General features: G+C 34.3%; 1 protein-coding gene across 1 annotated transcript in view; it reads right to left on the minus strand.

The window, feature by feature from the left end:
• Positions 1–16,371, minus strand: part of Arhgap5 (Rho GTPase activating protein 5) — a 103,398-nt gene extending 87,027 nt beyond the window's left edge. Inside the window, exon 1 of the mRNA XM_058573659.1 lies at positions 15,996–16,371. The gene's annotated coding sequence lies outside the window, so the exon portion shown is untranslated. The remainder of the gene's footprint in view (positions 1–15,995) is intronic.
• Between the last annotated feature and the right edge of the window lie 2,433 nt (positions 16,372–18,804).

Here is an 18,804-nt window from a genome sequence, read left to right on the forward strand (position 1 = left end):
ATTAAACAGTGACCAATCTGTTCCCTGATCCACTTATTATTGTAATCTCCATCTCAATAACAAGAGCCTTCAAGCAGGACTTTTGAGGCATATCTATCAAAAGTGAGAGAGACTACAACTAACCTTCTTCTTGGTGTCTAACTCACTTTCAGTTAGTAACTGTCTTTGAGAGTAAATGAACTCCTGTAATCCCAGCAGCTCAGGAAGCTGAAGCAGGAAGATTGAGAATTCAAAAGCAGCCTCAGCAATTTAGTGAAGCCCTAAGCAACTCTCCAGACCCTGTATCTAAATAAAATATAAAAAAGTGCTGGGGATGTGGCTCAGAGATTAGGTGCCCCTGAGTTCGATCTCTGGTACAAAAAAAAAAAAAAAACATAAAAAATTAAGTTAACTCTTTTAAGGAGTACAATTTTAGAGTAGCTCAAAGTGATCTTTTCATTTGATATCTCAGGATATCACCATGCCTTTTAATATTTTGCTGTGCAAGGCAACTTCTTAGCCCCAAAGAAATCATGTGCCACAGTGATTTAGGGATTAGAAAGAAAGAGGTTACTGCAGTTTGGATACTCACTTCTGATTTACTATGTGTACATCCGCAGTGAGGCCTGCGGGTTCATGTTACCGTGGTACATATCCCAAGTGTCATCCTAATTCTGATAAAAGAGGTCTGGCTTTGACAGTGTTCTGTATGTTTGCCTTGTAATGGAACAGGCTGCTGACAATTCTTAGAATTCACCTGAGGGTAAAACTCTTAACCCTCCCCAATCATCCCATCAGTTAACTCACTATAATCCACTGCCACAGCCCATTGTTTGGATAAGCATTTTTAGCTAAATCACCAGAATAATAGGTATTTGCAAATGTTTTCAGATCAGATACCATTATATACACCTGCAGCTTAGAACACTGGCCTATCAAACTCTCCTAAGACATAGTGAAGACTGTAAATTTCTAAGAGGGTGTGTCCTCATTCAAAAATGGATGGAGTCTTCATACAAAGGAGACACATTTTAGGAATACTGACAACCTAGAAAGTCAGGAACTCTCCATTAGTTATAACATTGATCCAGATCTCAGTTTTATTTTTTCATTTTGTTAAGAACTCTTATTGTTTAAAAGTGATATGCATTTCATATAAGCTACTTATAGGGTAATTATTTCTAGTTTACTCTACCTGAGATTTTATATATTCTGGAAATTCCATATGACCCCAATTTGTACAAATACAAAAATATTAATATATATTTTAATAGCCTGGAAGGAAATATACCAAAATATTAATATTAGCTATCTCTTGAGAAATTTTCTAAATATAGATACATGTATATATATTTATTTTGTATATGTTATTATATAAATAATATGTATTTATTTATATACTAACATTTTAATTTTATTACATGATATATTAATTCATATATATTAGTTTTATACATTTTTGTATATATTCACCTTACATTCTCATATACACTTGTGTATGTATGTGCATACTTTCTTAGAATTTAAAAAAGAAGGCATTTTTTAATCTGCACATGCTAATCATCTCTTTTCATTCAAAACATTCCTTAAAATTACACTGATTGGTACTATACAACACAAGCTTTAACTCTGAGGTAGACATTCTCTTTAGAGTAGTACTTTGAGACATTCTCTCATTTAATAACTATCAATTTGCACACACTCTGTGCCAAAGACTGTGCTCAAGTTAGATATAGAAAAATGAAAGGCATAATTTGTGTCTACAACAAGATCATATCCCCCCCCCCCAGGATTGAATCTTAACTACAAAGTAGGCCTATTGATTACATTTTTTTAGTGACGAGCAAATAATTCTTTCAATTTCTGTCACATTAAAATAGCTTCATCACTTGTAATTTCTCACTTTAAATACAACAAGCATGATAAGATAGACTTTTGGAGGGTGACAAATTTGAATGGATAACACTTTCTCCTTTATCAAACTGACCAACTAACTTGCTCAAACCACTTTTTAAAAGAATATTTTTATTATTTGTTGATAGATCTTTAATTAATTAATTTATTTATTTATATTCAGTGTTGAAAATTGAATCCTCACACGTGCTATGCAAGTACTCTACCACTGAGCCACAAACCCAGCCCCTCAAACCAGTTTTCTGATTAGGGTGTTTTCAAAGCCCACATTCTGAATGTCAGAGGTACTTTGCGTCAGCTGTGTTGTTTTTTTCTCTTCTATTGTCACATTTGTAGTCTTGTGGTTTTGGTTTTTTTGTAGTCTTCAGGTTAGGGCCCTACCACCAGATGACACAGGCCATTCTGAGACCCAGTGAAGTCTTGTTTTAACTGGCATACAACTGTTTTTGTTTGGGTTTCTGTGGAATTTAGCAGTCTGAATCTCATCCAAAATGAGGGCATTCCACAAATTCCATTTCAAAAAAGCCATCCCTCCCTCATATACTGTTTCCATTTCCTTCAATGTTACTAAACTTTTCACAGGACATTCCAAGGAATGTGATAAAGGGAGGTGTTTTAAGACAAGGGAGACAAAATTCTTACACAGCAAGTTTTCTTGGTGGTATTAATAGTAGTAGCAGCAGAAGCAAGTAGTCATAGTAGTTAAGAAAATAAAGTCATAATACAGTTAAATACTTAAATCATTGACCCTTTTAAATAAATTCAGAGATTCCAGAATTAAAAACAATATTTGTACATATTAGATGATTCAATGCAAATAATATTTATAATCTTTTAGCAATATGTGTTATTTCTAAAATTGTTTAAACAAGAACTAGATTTTTCTGGGTGGCCAAATTGTTAGCCGCAAAATAAATCTTACTTTTTCTTTCAAATACAAAAATTGATTTGCACCCCAAGTATTTTTAATGCAAAGAGAAACTGAGGGACAGATTCTAGAGAGGAGGCCTTAAAAAAGATCTGGGTTTTTCTCTGATATAACATTACTCCTGTTGGCATCTTGTTTCTTGAGAGATACAGCTAGTGGCAGCTCTCCATATATGGAGACTAAGTCTATTTTGACATGCTGGTAAAACTCATGAAAGCTAATGGGGACAAGGAACATACATAAGGTAAGCATGGAACCTACTGAATATAATAGCAGAGAAAACACTAAGAACATTCTGACTGTGAATGCCCCGTTGATTTGTTGAATGGTAATAAGGTTTGCATTCCAGCGCCCTTGTCAAGGTTTTGGAGGGAAAGCCTTGGCACATTCAAACCCTGCCTTTGTGCAGACTCGTGGTGGAATGTTTTGATCTAGTGATGTGCTGCTTTCTCTACATTGAGCACAATTTAGTACAAATACTTCTGAGTGCTCTGATTTTATGGGAAATACACACTATAAGAGTTGAAGTAACTTGGATTCTTTTGCTTGAGAAAAGGAAAACTATTTTTAAGCATATAAATGACGCAATGAAGAATGAATAAAAGGAAATGAGCTTACACTGCCATAGTTAAAAAGAAAGATGATGTCCTTACAGTGCTGATGTTTTAAAAATTCTGTAAGGTTTTGCAGGCTTCTGTAGAGGTGTTTAAAAATCAGAGAGATTAGTGATGTTGAACATTTATTTTCATGTACCTGTTATTTATATGTCTTTTGAGAAATGTGTTATTAGCTCATTTGTCCATTTTAAAATAAGATTGTTTGTTTTTTTAATCACTGAATTCCATATGTATTTTGTATATTACCAGATATAGTATGCAAATATCTTCCCCCATTCTGTAGGTTGTCTCTTGATTCTATTGTGTCCTTTGTTGTGCAGAAGTTGTTTAGTTTGCAATAATCCCATTTATGTACTTTTGCCTTTTTTTTCCCCCCTGTGCTTTTGGAGGCTTGTTAAAAAAAAAAAAAATCCTTGCCCATTCCAACATCCTACAGCCTTTGTCCTACATTTTATTCTGGTAGTTTCATAGTTTACAGTCTTACATTTAAGTCTAATCTATTTTGAGTTGATTTTTTATATATATTGAAAGATAGGGGTCTAGTTTTATCCTTCTGTATGTGAATAACCAATTTTCCCAGCACTATTTATTGATAAGACTGTCCTTTCTCCCAGTACATGCTTTTAGCATCTCTGCTGAAAATCAGTTGGCTGTAGATTCATGGGTTTACTTCTAGACTCTGTATTCTATTCTACTAGTCCATGTGTGTGTCTGCCATGATGTTTTTTTAAAAAATATATATCTATATATCTATCTCTATAAAAAATAAATAAATAAACAAAATAAATATTTATTTACTTTTTATGTGAGGCTGAGGATCTAACCCAGTGCCTCACATGTGCAACGCAAGTGCTGTGCCACTGAGCCACAACCCCAGCCCATGCCATGCTGTTTTGATTATTATGGCTTTGTAGTATATTTTGAAGTCAGGTAGTGTAATGTCTCCTTCTTTTTGCTTAAGATTATTTTAGCTATTTGGAATTGTTTTGTGGTTCCATATGAATTTTAAGGCAATGCAAAGTAAAATCACATTGAGATTCCACCTTGCACCTGTTAGACAAAAAGACAAAAAATAAATGGTACTGGAAAGGGCACAGAGAAGGAGAATCTTTACACATTGTTGGTGAGAATGTAAATTAGTACAGCCTTAGGGAAAATAGTATGGAAGTTCCTTGAAAAACTGAAAAGAGAATGAGCATAAGATCCAGGAGTCTCACTACTGAGTAAAAATCCAAAGGAAATGAAATCAGCCTATTGAAGAGACCTTCACATTTCCATGTTTACTGCAGCACCATTCACAACAGCCAAGAAATGGAAAAAAACCCAAATGTCCATGTAAGGGTGAATGGATAAAGAAAATGTGAAACACATGCACATGCTAATGCATGTAGAATACTATTCAGGCATAAACAGTGCAATGTTGTCATTTAAAAAATAATATGGATGTAAATGACATTATTATGTCAAGTGAAATAAGCTAATCCAAGAAAGACAAATACATATAGTCTAAAAAAGTTGATCTCATAGAAATTGAGAGTAGAATAATAGTTACCAGATGCTGGGGAAAATAAAGGAGAAGGAACAATGAGGAAAGATTGGTGAATGAATACCAAGATATATTCAGGAAAAATGATATTTCTATTGCATAGTTGTAGGATGACTATAGATAATAATATACTATTTAATTTCAAAAAAGCTGAATTTAATGTTTTCACCATAAAGAAATGATAAATATTTGATTGGAATATTATAAAATGTACCTACTTGTATCAAAACATCACATGGTACCCCAATATGTATGACTTTTATGTGCCAATTAAAATAAAAAACAGGCATGTTGTTGGTTAAGTCAGGATAAAAGACTAGACGGGTGTTCCCATGATACCTCTCTTGCCAAGTGAAAGATGCCAATAAAATAAAATGTTCCATGTGTCTTAATATGCCTATAAACTTGTTTTTTACTTGGTATGACCACATGTAAACAATGCTCCAGTGGCATGCTGTACACACCGGGTCAAAGCACTTATCTATGATATTGTTGCATTGTGTTACTTGTCTGAGTTCTTAATCTCAGACTAACTTTTGCATCAGCAATACTCGTCTTCTGTTCCCATAACTAATAACAACACTAAAAAATAAATGAAGGATTAAATCATTATCCCCTTCATATTTGTGACATCTTGAATTATTCAAAGTGTTAATAAATAGTAGAAGGGATATTGTGCCATGGTTCCCCAAAGTTTCATATTCACTTCAAAGAATTTCAATGGTTTTTATATAATATTTTGACAAATATAAAATAGCAATAACAAAATACCACATATTTAATACTTAAGAATAAGTAGATTTTGTTAATACCAGTGGCATTTACTCACATTTGAAAAATTATACCCATAGAATATGGTATGTTAAGTCTCTAGACAGTGTTTAGTATGTATATTTAAGGGTCCCAAGTAAAAGTCAGTATTCTCAGAGGTTCGAATCCACATGTTGAAATTAACAACTGGAGCTCATCATTCCTGGATCTATAGTAACTCCCTTAATACATGAGAAAAACATCTCTTTTTTTAAAGTTTAATTTTCTCATCTGCAAAATAAGGAGATTGGACTAGCTGATCTTTTAGAATGCTTTGAGCTCTAAAGCTTTGATTATATCAGGTCCTTTATTTAGCACCCATACACAACTGGATTTAAATGTCATATGTGGACTTAAGTGTCAACATGTAGCAATATTAATATGCTTTCTGTGCTAGAGAAGTTGTTTTTATCAAAGATTTATCAGTATTCCTATACATTTATGTTTAGTGAATCCATGATAAATGTTCAACATGTCTACTTTTAATGCTTTCACTAGCATTTCATTTAGTCAATGTCTTAGTCCATTTGGGTTGCTATGACAAAAATTCCATAATATGAGTAATTTATAGACAGAAACAGATGGAGTCTATCCAAAGGAGTCTCTCCAAAGGATCCCATAGCAAGTAAGGTAGTGACAGAGTTCAGATTAGGGCTCTCTTTAGGAGATGAATTCTGTAAAGCATACTCAAGGAATCTGTTTATGCTGTCTTCACAGCAATGAGTAAGTATTGAAATAATAACTGTAGATGATTTTCTTCTCCAAAATTATCACTTTCTTAATTACTGATGCCATTAAGTCAGTATTTGTCTAGTTTATGTTACTTGAGTATAACTGATTAAGATTATGATGCTGCTGTATCAGGTTTTTTATGCTTTTTAAATGCTGAATGATACCTTAAAATATTAATTTAATAGTAATACTATTATTGCTGATATAAATAATATTTGCAGGAAAATTTTAGAGTTAATGAGTTAGTAAAATTCTAATAAGTGCTGTTCTTAGTAAATTTCAATAAATGATCATACTGTTTAATTTAAAACTATCCAGTCACATTTAATGTTTATAGACCTATTTGATATGTTTACTTTTCTTCAGTAATATGATTCTAGATTTATTGTTAGTATTGATTTTACTCTTTGACCATGTTTTTCCTAAAATGAGTTTTTATATAAAACTAATGTAACTTTATACACAATTATATAATATCAAAATTTCACACACACACATCTCTTCTCATTTTGAACTCTCAGTGAATATTTTATGTGGTCATTGGAATACATTTTATTTTTCACTATGCTGTAGTTGTAAGCCTTGATTATAGGAAACCTTTTTTTTTTTTCCACTTCTAAAACACCGGGGGGTCTAGAAATGAAGAGATTTCTACTTCAAGAAAGAGGATAGCCAATGTTTTAAGAGCAAGTGAGCACCTAACATGCTGGGAAAAGTAGCTTTCTCTTTTTAGGAGCAATAGAGCTATTGTCTAGAATAAATCAGTACCAGTTTAACAAGGGTTTAGTATGTTTGTATTTCAACCACATATAAAAAATTATATTGAGTAAGAAACTAAGGAATCCTTTTAAGATGAGATAGGCATGATAAAGGTCCAGGGGGTTAGCAGTTAATGGAAAGGAGAGAAATGGGGTCTAAAACATGCGAAACTTAAACCAGAAAACATCCACAGAGCCAAGTGTACAGTATTGAGGCTTGTGTCACCTCAGCCCTTCCTTCTTTTCATCAGTGTCATTTCTGAATGAAGTATGAGGACGGAACCACATTGTAGGCCTCCATGAGGGGTTAGCCCCCTTCAAAGTCACTCTTCTGTGTGGAGATTGATGCATTCACAGAAAACAACCCTCCATACCAGTGAAGCAGGCTTTGAATCCTGATTAAGCATTTTCAGATTCAAGGCTGTGAACAGCCTCTTCAAGAAACATTCCCAGGATTGCTTGGCAGAGTCAGCAGAGGAGGAGCTTCCTAAAAATATACTGAGTAGGAAATGGTTCAAATACAAACTGGAAAGTGCTGCATGAGATAATTAGGGTCAGAAGTAACTAGTCAGAAACTCAGGGTATAAATAGGATCTTGATTGGCCACTGGATGATGAAGAGGATACCAGATGGGATTCTAGACACAGACACAAATAAGAAGTTGAGACATGCTACTAGTTTTCAAGGTTAAAAGAAAAAAATTCAGAAATTAATTTCAGGGATAGGGCTGCAGCTCAATGGCACAACGCTCACGTAGCATATGCAAAACCCTGTGTTCAATCCCCAGTACTGCTAAAAAAATTAGAAATTAATTTTATCTTTACATAATCACACAGGAAATAATTAAATAAAACAAGACAACCTGCTTGTTCAGAAAATAATTTCTATGCTAATCTTGAACCCTAAATTTTTGCTATTCCTGTTTCAGTTTAATCACTTTTACAAAAGTGCACACACTTAGCCATTTTTCCAAGTACCACTGTTTAGCAGTTTTCACAGCATTCTAATATAGGCCTTATCATTCTTTTTTTTGTAATTTTTTTAAGTTGTTGTTGGATCTTTATTTTATGTATTTACATGTGGTACCAATGCCTCACACATGCTAGGCAAGCACTCCACCACTGAGCTACAACTCCAGCGCTAGGCCTTATCATTCTTACACTCATCCTAATAAATAAGAAAGGACAATCAAACCTGAACACAAATCACACACAAAATTTGGAATGTTTCTTGACACTAACCCTCACCGCCCCACTCAATATTAAAATTTTATACATCAGTTTGGCCTAGTCCAATTGATCAGAGAACCCTGAAACAAACCTTTGGAATTGTTTCTATGGGCTGAGTGAGAATCCAGAAAATTACCAAATGGTGGATGGACAATTACTGTCATGATGCCATTGTGTGATCAATGACCACTGAATCATGCAGTAGTCATTTTCCAAAGTAATGGTTAACTCCTTGTGTTATTCAGCTTTCTGTTGATGTGACAAAATATCTAAGAAAATCAGTTTATAAGGAGGAGATTCACTTTGGCTTATAGATTCAGTCCGTGGTTGCTTAGCCTCATTGCTTTGGGCCTCTGGTGGCACAGTACATCATGGCAGAGAACATGGCAAAGAGAAAGTCTGTCCTGGCAGCTAGGAATCAGAAGGGGCCAGGGAGGCTAGGATCCCAATATTTGCTTCAAGGGCACACCCACAATGAACTAACTTTCTTCCACTAGGCCCAACCTTCTGAAGTTTACCACCTCTCAACAGTGCCATAAGCTGGTAACTGAGCCTTTGGGGGATCATTTAAAATCTAAACCATAATACCACTTACACAGTCACTTTGAAAAAACAAGTAAAATGAGTATAACTTTAATGTGGACTCAGAAAGCAGCTAGAGACCTCTAAACCATCTTTATTCCTCTAGATTAAAATTACTTTTGACACCTAAGAAAGGAATAATTGGCTTATTTTATCAATTGTTCACTGACCCATTCATTTAGCCAACAGTCACTGAGTGCTGGATGTTGTGCTTGGTACTGGAGACATAAGGACATTGTTCAATGTAGGAGACAAACAGAAGAACAATGCCAAGCTACAGTGATACTCATGAGAGACCAACGCTGTCTCCTGGGAGTTGAGGTACACTGAGGAAGGCTTCCTCAAGGCGGTGATGATGCTCAGAGTCTAAAGGATCAGAACGAGTTGTCATAATTAACAGGTAAGGGTCAACAAACGGGCACTTGGGCCTTGGTGTGGGAGAGTTTTATTTGAATTTTGATTTGATTTAATCTCATCTGTTTTCATCACCCATAATTATCTTCAAAATTAAAGGAAAAAAGAAAAAAAAACTCATTGGGAATCATTTAGAAAGACAGATGACTGATGGTTACACTAGATTGCAACTTAGAGTTTTATTGCTTTAAACCAGAGAAAAAAATTTGTAGTCTCTGAGTACCGATTTCCACTTTAAAAATTTCTGATTTTTGAAGCTATAGCATAAGCTTACCTATAAATGTGATAAAGAAGGTCAACTTTCATTTGTGACCACAGCAGACAGGATAGGTTTAGGGGGTGGGGTATACAGAGAGAATACATGAAAAGTACAAGAGGTATAGCTCATAATTTAAGCCATTGTCCAATAATTTTCCAAAACTCTACTGCCTTGGTTCCTCAACCCCCTTTGAAAATTATTTGTAACTTCATATTTGAGAGGTTATAATATACTTTTATTTTTTTGAAATCTCCATGATCTTTTAATGATATAATTTAGAGAGGTATGGTAGTATATGCCTATAATCCCAGTGACTCAGGAGGCTAAGACAAGAGGATTGCAAGTTCGAAGTTACTTTGGCAATTTAGCAGACCAAGTCTCAAAAAGAAAATTAAAAGGGTTAGGGACGATCTCATGGTATAGGGACCCTGAGTTCAATTACCAGTACTGAAAAAGTGTGTGTGTATGTATGTGTGTGTGTGTGTGTGTGTGTATAAAAAATTCAAAATATGATCCAAGTTGGATATGATAGTGCACACCTAATACTAGCAATTTGGAAGGTTGAGGCACAAGAATCAAAATTTCAAGGCCAACCTCAGCAACTTTGTGAGACCCTGTCTCAAAAAATAAAAAGAACTAGGGATATAGCTCAGAGGTAAAGTGCCCCTGGGTTCAATCCCCAGTACCAAAAAAACAAAACATGATCCATGGGATTGTATCCTAAATTTCTCATTTTCAGCACTTAAAGATTCAATTAAAAATTTAGAATCCTTAGATGCTTCCCTTTCTCTAACACAAAGGAAATAATGGAAGCATTTGTTCCCCTTCCAAAAACAAAAACAAAAAACAACAAAATACCATATTAAATTTAATATGGTAATAACTTAAATTTAATATGGTAATAACGCATATTAAATTTAGCATCAATCATTTGGTGGGCTTCAATAGAATCAGATTGTAATTGTCTAATCTACTGAGAAGGACTTTGTTTCATTTTTGCCTGTCCCTTCAAATCCATGTTATGGGATAATTTTTAAGTGAATATTTAATTTAAATCATTAAAATCCTTCAATGTGGTATATGATAGAATACATATAAAACTTAAACTAAATTTCACTTTAAAACAAATCTTGTTATGAGGAAACCCCAAATATTTAGACATTATTAAACTTTGTGATTGAATTAAGAAAATGGGGCTTGATCACTCCTTTGTTTCCCTTCTGTTTGAGAAGCTTTTTTTTTAATATTTATTTTTTAGCTTTAAGTGGACACAATATCTTTATTTTATTTTCAGTAGTGCTGAGGATCGAACCCAGTGCCTCACGCATGCCAGGCGAGCGTGCTACTACTTGAGCCATATCCCCAGCCCAAGAAGCTTTTTTTTAATATTTATTTTTTAGTTGTAGTTGGACTCAATATCTTTATTTATTTATTTTTATATGGTGCTGAGAATCGAACCCAGGGCCTTGTACATGCTACGCGAGTGCTCTTCTGCTAAGCCACAACCCCAGCCCAAGAAGCTTTTGCTCTTCATAATGACATCTCAATGTATGTGAAATGATCTACAAGACAGTAAGTGAAAAGCATGTTGATAAATAATATACATAGCTGGAGATTATATCTAGAAATGTGTACATATATTTTTAAATTTAATATACAGGAAAAGGTTTGGAAGGATGTAGCAGAACATGGATGGATTACAAAGAAATGAGAAAGGAAACAGCAAAAGGGAATATGATACTTCTTTTTGTATTATGTAAATTTTTATGATTAAAACTTCACACACACACACACACACACACAATCAGAATGCATCAATTGTTAACCAAGAGCAAAGAATAAGAATAACAACCAGAAGCCTAAAAGAAAAAGAAAGTTAGGGTCCAAAGCACACATTAAGGAAGGGGTACTTGAGAAGGCTGAAACTATCTTAGTACCAGCTGCTTCTTTTCCTGATATCAGATGAAATATTTTCAAACAGGGAATTATGTAACCCCAAAGCACAACATCTCTGATTTGTATACACTGTAACTTTACAGTATACAGATTGTATCATTTTGTACTATGTGTCAAGCATGTCACTAAAAAGGCATCAAACATATGCATTTTACTTGTGATAAATCTTTTTGACTAGGTCACAGAACAAGTAGATTGCAGACAGCAAAGTTTTCTAAGTGCATAGAAGAGAACTGAAACACGGTGGCACTCCTCACGTTTTGCAGAGATAAATGACACATGCCATCAAACTCACAGCCCCATCTCACATTTGCTACATTTTTGACAAGCAATTTTCATTCAGTAATGCTTGTTCATATATAGTGGCATAAAACAAAAAGGGCATATATCAGTTTTCATTCAAAACTATAAAGTAGTATTCAAATATGTTTTGTAATGCTATAATTTCTTAGAATTATTATGATAAAACATAAATAATTAAAATAACTTGAATGATATAGGGATTTTATCCATGATATTCAGCTTTTCCTAGTACTTAATACTTTCCTTTCTTCTCTCTCTCCTCCTTTCCTTTTCTTTTTTTTTCCCTACCCTGCATGTCTGCCTGCCTGCCTTCCATAAATATGTATTAAATATCTATTATGTGTCAAGCAGTGTGCTGGGTGCCAGGAATCCAAAACCAAGCATGGCACAAATCCCTGCCTTGGATGAGCTTGCATTATAAGTGGGGTAAACCCATATGTAAACAAATGAACCTAAGTAAAACATGGTGTCATAAACAAAATTCCAATGAGAAACAAAATAAAATTTAATGGGCATCTACTAAGCACTACATTACATTTTTTATGTACATTTTTCACTTAACCTTCACATTTAAACCTTCAACAAAGGCTCAGCATAGGTATTTTTATCTTCCTTTTGCAAAATAAAAATTTACTATGTAGGAAAAGGCTTGGAAGAATGCATAGCATGAATTTCAGAAAAAAATAAATAGTTTTTAAAATTTTTTCAAAGTGCTTAAGAAATAATCAGCAGAGCTATTAGGATGGTAAATTATAAACTAGGTTGGATGAACTGACTTAACACTTAAAACTCTTGGTATCAACTGCCAAAGCTCACTTTTAAATAGATGGAAAAAAGGAAGTTGATATAGTTCATTACAATGAAATACAATGTTTGTTTTTGATAATTGAGTTTTGAATTTCAAGTATAAGAATAAAACTCTAATTTCAGTAACATTTAACTCAGAATAGAAAAGAATTGATAATTGGATAACTGAATTTCATTAAAACAAAAGTTTTGACATTACATACAGCATTTGGAGGACTCTAGAAATGCTACTGAATGACTTATCTGACCTCCGTTTTACCAGATTTTAAAAAATTCACAGCTCATATGCATTCTTAAAATTGGACATAATTTTTCTTCCCTTTTTTGGGGAAGAGCAGTATTGGTATAATTTCTACAGCCAAGAAATATCTAGAGGCATTAAAGCCTTGTAATTTTTGCATGTTGTATCTTATAAGATTGGCAGGGGTTGGGGGGTCATTGACATTTTATAGCTGGTGAAACTGAAGCTCTATAAGTATTAACTAAAGGGTGACAGAAAGGATAGTTAATGAGCCTTCCTCATAAATACTGCATAGTTTAACATTTTCTCTTTGCTAATGAAGATGAAAGGTAGCTTGCCTTTTCCTTCTTCCCTTTCAACAAACATATTAGATACCTATTGTGTCCTGGGCTTTGGGCTGGATAGTACAGATGCAAAACTGAAGTAACTTACAGATTAACAAAGACCTATAAGAGATTATTATAACGGAGATACTACTGAACACTTTCTACAGTTACCATGTTCCAAGTACTATACTATGTGCTTTATGTGGATTATCTCATTTAATACTTAAAACAACTCCATCAGGTATGAACTAATATTGCCTTCATTTTTCAAATAAAGACAGAAATACAAGTTAAGTATTTGTCCAAGATCACACATCTAGAAATTGGCATTGTTGATGTGTTTGTATTTTAATTATCACATAATGCTGTTATGATAGAGATGTAAACAAAGAATTATGGGAGCCAGAAAGACATAAAGGGGGTGTGATTGACTTGGCTTCAGGCAATCCAGAGATATTTAAAAAAAATTTTTGTAGTTGTAGATGGACAGCATACCTTTATTTTATTTGTTTATTTTTATGTGGTGTTGAGGGTCGAGCCCAGTGCCTCATACATGCTAGCTAAGCACTCTGCTGCTGAGCTACAGCCCTAGCCCCGCAATCCAGAGATGTTTCATAGAAAAGTTAATATTTGAGCTTTGCCTTGAAAGAAGAAATAGTGGATATTCACCGTGTGGAAAAGAGAAGAAGGCCATTCTAGGCTGACAACACACACACACACAAATGCACACACACACACACATAAAGGCATGGCAAAGTTGAAGAAACAATTCGGGATCAGCAAGAAAGGAGTCACCGGATCTAAAGCTAGATGAGGAAGTTTTGCATCCTTCAACAAGGAGCTTACACTTTGTTCTGTGGGCTGCAGAAAATTAAGAAGCAAGTAGAGTAAATTGTGTGTGTGTGTGTGTGTGTGTGCGTGTGCGTGTGCGTATGTGTGTAAGATAATGCTTATGGCAACGTAGAGAGCAGGCTGGTGTACAAAGTCTACATGTAGCTACAACAGTCTAAAGAGAAAGAAGGGGCTGCCCTGAGACTCAAGTTTTGGAGATGTCCAGCTATCAGGCTGCCTATGCTATGCAGGATGCTGAGAGGGTAAGACAGACCATGCTACAGGGAAGTAATTATGTTCATATCTCATGTATGTGTAATTACATACACATCTATACATACATGCAAAGATATATTATCTCGTTGACCCTCAAAACATATCTCAAAAGTTATATTTCTTTCTACTTTGCAGAGGAGAATCCTGATTGCTAAGGAAGTTAACCAAGGTCACATGGGTGATCACTAGCAGAGATGGAATTCAAACCATCCAAGTCTGTCTTCCTCCAAAGTCCATGGCCTTTCCACAGAGGACACACTCAAGGACGCTACAATCCATTCATTCCAGTTTGCTTTCACTGGATTTAAATAAAGTACCTTCAAGAGCCAAAATGTTAAAACAGCAAACAGACATGATAAAATAAGGATCACAAAATAGATCTATAAAGTCAGAGCTAGCTTTTTTTTTTTTTAATGCTCTGTATTTCACCTTTTATGGCATACTGCCATTTTCCTAAAGGAGAAATTTCTGGAGATGCATATGTACTTTGTATTTGTGATTTTGGAAACTACCCAGAAAACTGATCTGAATAAGAAAGATGTAGTATTAAGGTAAAAATTACACTTAGCTTTACTTAGCAACTCAACTCCCTGAATCAAGGTTATTACCAAAACAATTTTGAGCAGGCTTTATGCATTTACATGTATGCCTTCACACACTCAAGCATGTACATGTACTATGTACACACATAGTTTTTATTTAGAGAAATCAGGTTAGGCTGCTGCCTTTAGAACCTGTCTGCAACATCACATTCCTTTGACTAAATGTCCTTGATACCATATTATATCAAGCTTCCTAATGCTGTGGCAATGTGCCATTATACTTTTATTATCATTCATTAACTTTTACAAATGGATTAGAAAAGATAATCCACATGGTGCAAGTGCCATATAAATATTAGATGTTGCTGTTTCTGTTTTTATTATTCATCATCATTACTGTTATCATTATTTTCCAATCCAATCAGTCATCAGCATTTAGAAGGTCTAGCAGTAATAGGAACTTCATATGCCTTCTTCTATCTGAAAAGAGAGTTTTCTTCAGATAATCAGATTTGCTTAACCAAGTCAGTCATTATCCCATAATTTCTCTCTTCTATTTTTTCCTTCCTTCCTTCCTTCCTTCCTTCCTTCCTTCCTTCCTTCCTTCCTTCCTTCCTTCCTTCCTTTTTCTTTCAACAAACATTTTTTCACCCTAATGTCTAATTTATCCATTTATTCAACAAATTTTTATTAAACACCTCCTCCAAACCACACCTAGTACCAGGTGCAGTGAATGAAAAGACCTGCCCTCTATGAACTGCCATTCAAGTGAATTGGTCTTGCCACACATCTTAGGCAGACAGTCCATCAGGATCTAGGTCTGACAAAGGTGGAGTCAGGAAAAGAAAATACCAGGCAGTTGCCACCTCTGACCTGTGCCCTCCTGTCAGAGTCTGGCTACACACCAAAAGAGTTAAGAAATATTTTCCCTCTTGCCACACTCACCTTTGTGTGATACTTTGGGTTGTTAACCACCTCCAGAGACTTGGAGACTCTCACTTCCTGCGATTGCCTTTATGACTCTCCTTTCCAACCAGTGTCAGGTGTCTGGGATATCAAGCTTTTCATGAGGAAAAATCCCAATCTGAAGAAACTGAGGGCATTTTACAGGACATCTGAGACTCCTGGTTATAGGCTCCACACAGACACCTTCTCCTTGGGTTTGAGCCCAAACTGAGGAGCTCTGCAGTGGAGGAATCCATCCACACCTGGTCTACCTCCGCTGAGCTAGAAACTAGTCAGCAGTGCCTGAAGGGCATGACCAGGGAGACAGTTTGACCTACTTCATACTTGGGTTCTTTCTCCATAGGATCTTAATGAGTTTCCTTAAACTGAATCTTCTTGGTTTTCCTAAAAAGTAGGAAAAGAAACAGGATTCAAAATGAATCATTTGTAAATATCCTTTTTTCATACAATGTTGATTAAAAACACTGCTTTTAAATTAGGGCATTTCAAGTGGATGGCCATTATTTATCCATTGCAAGATCAGGAAAAGAGACTACCTAAAAAATAGGTAAATTAAACTCTCACAAAACTCAAAACTGCTATTTTGGCCTGTAATTCAGCCTCTTTCCCTCAAACCAAACCTTATGCTGGAAGTAATAACATAAGAGGAAAATGGATGTTTCGAGATGCATTTCTTATTTTCCCTTTCTCTTCCTACTGGAGGTGACTAATGAACAGTGAAATGGCCAAGAGGTAGGCAGGGAGCCACAGAGTATAGGAGGAGAATCAAATAACAGAAAAAATCTACAAATGGCAGCTAAGTCTGAAACAATGTAGAATTCAGTGTATTCTCACTTTACAAGGTAGGGGGAGAGGCCTGGCAATAATAGTTATGTTAGCTTAGGTAATGACAGTAATTAATAGTTGTATGCCTTTTACTATGCCAGGCCTAGTGCCTCCCAGGTATTTAAAAAAAAAAAAAAAAAATATATATATATATATATATATATATATATATATGTATATATATATATTTTAGTTGGACACAATACCTTTATTTTATTTATTGTTATGTGGTGCTGAGGATGCTAGGCGAAGCGCTCTACTGCTGGGAGCCCCCCTTCAGGTATTTTATATATTTTATATCCATTATCTCTCAGCAATCCTGCAAGGGTAGCCTTATGCTTATTTTAAAGAAGAAAAATTGGAGGCTCAGAGAGTTAAGCAACTTGTCCAGGACCACATTGCAAGATGGTGGTGTCTGAATCGGAACTCAAACTCTTTGCCCTTCCTTTTCAACACAGGTCTCCTCAGACTCCGCTACAAGACATTACATATTTCTTCATAATACTATAATATTATGAAGAATATATTATAGTATTATAATATTATAATTATAATATACTATGTATTATAGTATTATGCCAATTTAAAACATTTTAAATAATATTCCAATAAAACACACTGGCGTATGGAATGCAAGCCTTAGTATACATAAAAATTACCTAGAGAGTTTATTTAAATTTTATATATATATATATATATATATATATATATATATATATTTTTTTTTTTTTTTTTTTAACATCAGTACTGGGTCTTGAACTCAGGGGCACTTTAGCACTGAGCTACAGATACAGCCTTTTAAATTATTTTTTATTTTGAGGTGGGGTCTCTAAATTGTTAAGGCTGGCCTCAAACTTGTGATTCTTCTGATTTCAGGTGTGTACCACTATACCCAGCAAGTCTATTTAAATTGCATATTCCTGGGTCTTTCCCCTAGATATTAAGATTTATTAAATCTGAGGAATGGTCCAGAAATTTAATATTTTTAAAAATATTTGTTTTTTCAGTGCTGGGGTTTGAACCTGGGCAGAAATTTACTTTTTTAATAGGCATCGAAGTGAATTATATAAGTGATCACACTTTGAGAAATAATATCAGAGATCTTATCCCAAATTGTAATTTCTAAATTTGCCATTCCCTTGCTTTTTCACTTACTTTAAGATATTTAGAGCTATGCCAGTGAGATAGTCAGGTACAGATAAAAAAAATCACAATACTTTTTGGAGAAATCTTGATTCTAGGTAAAATTTTATTGCTAACAATTTTGGAAAACAAATAATTTCTTTTAATTTTCTGAACTTTATTTCTTCTCATGCAAAATGGAGAGTTTCTAAAATCACACATTTATGATTTTAATGAGCTGGAGAAAGCCACATTTTAAAATGATAGTTTATAAAGCCTAAACATTTCAATGATAAAATGTATGAGCAGAGTCTAATTTCTTTACTAATTTCTAATATTAACTCAAGGTCTCCAAATGTCATGGGTTTGGGGGAAGGGAATGGGAATCCAAAGATGGAAACAGTTATGACTTCAGTTATATCAAGGCCATTCAGTGTTTGCTTAGCAACCAATTGCTTTAATCAGTTAGTTGTATCTGTAGCTAAGAATGTTTCAAGTATATTATAATATTTTAAATCTTAGAAATCACATTATTGTGCAGTCATTTACTCTAATTTTCATTAGCATCTTGAGGTCCAAAATTATTTTGAGTTTTTTTTCTTTTAAGAAGTAGACATCCCTGGATTTACATTAACATGCTCCTAGATATTAAAAACAAGTTGAGAATTGCTGATTTACATCTCAAATAAAAATGCCCATGGTATGGCATACTGAATGATTAGTGTCCATGGAGACAAATTTAGTAAGTAAAATGAGTTGTACAAATGAAGTCACAATTTACAAATGGGAAGAAAGACCCCTTGCAGAAGAGCTTTGTGGTTCCAACTTTACAAGGAAAATC

The sequence above is a fragment of the Marmota monax genome, unplaced genomic scaffold (genome assembly GCF_021218885.2).
Source record: "Marmota monax isolate L192 unplaced genomic scaffold, Marmota_monax_Labrador192_F-V1.1 WCK01_AAM20220418_F8-fsc00222, whole genome shotgun sequence".
NCBI classification, from domain to species: Eukaryota; Metazoa; Chordata; class Mammalia; order Rodentia; family Sciuridae; genus Marmota; species Marmota monax.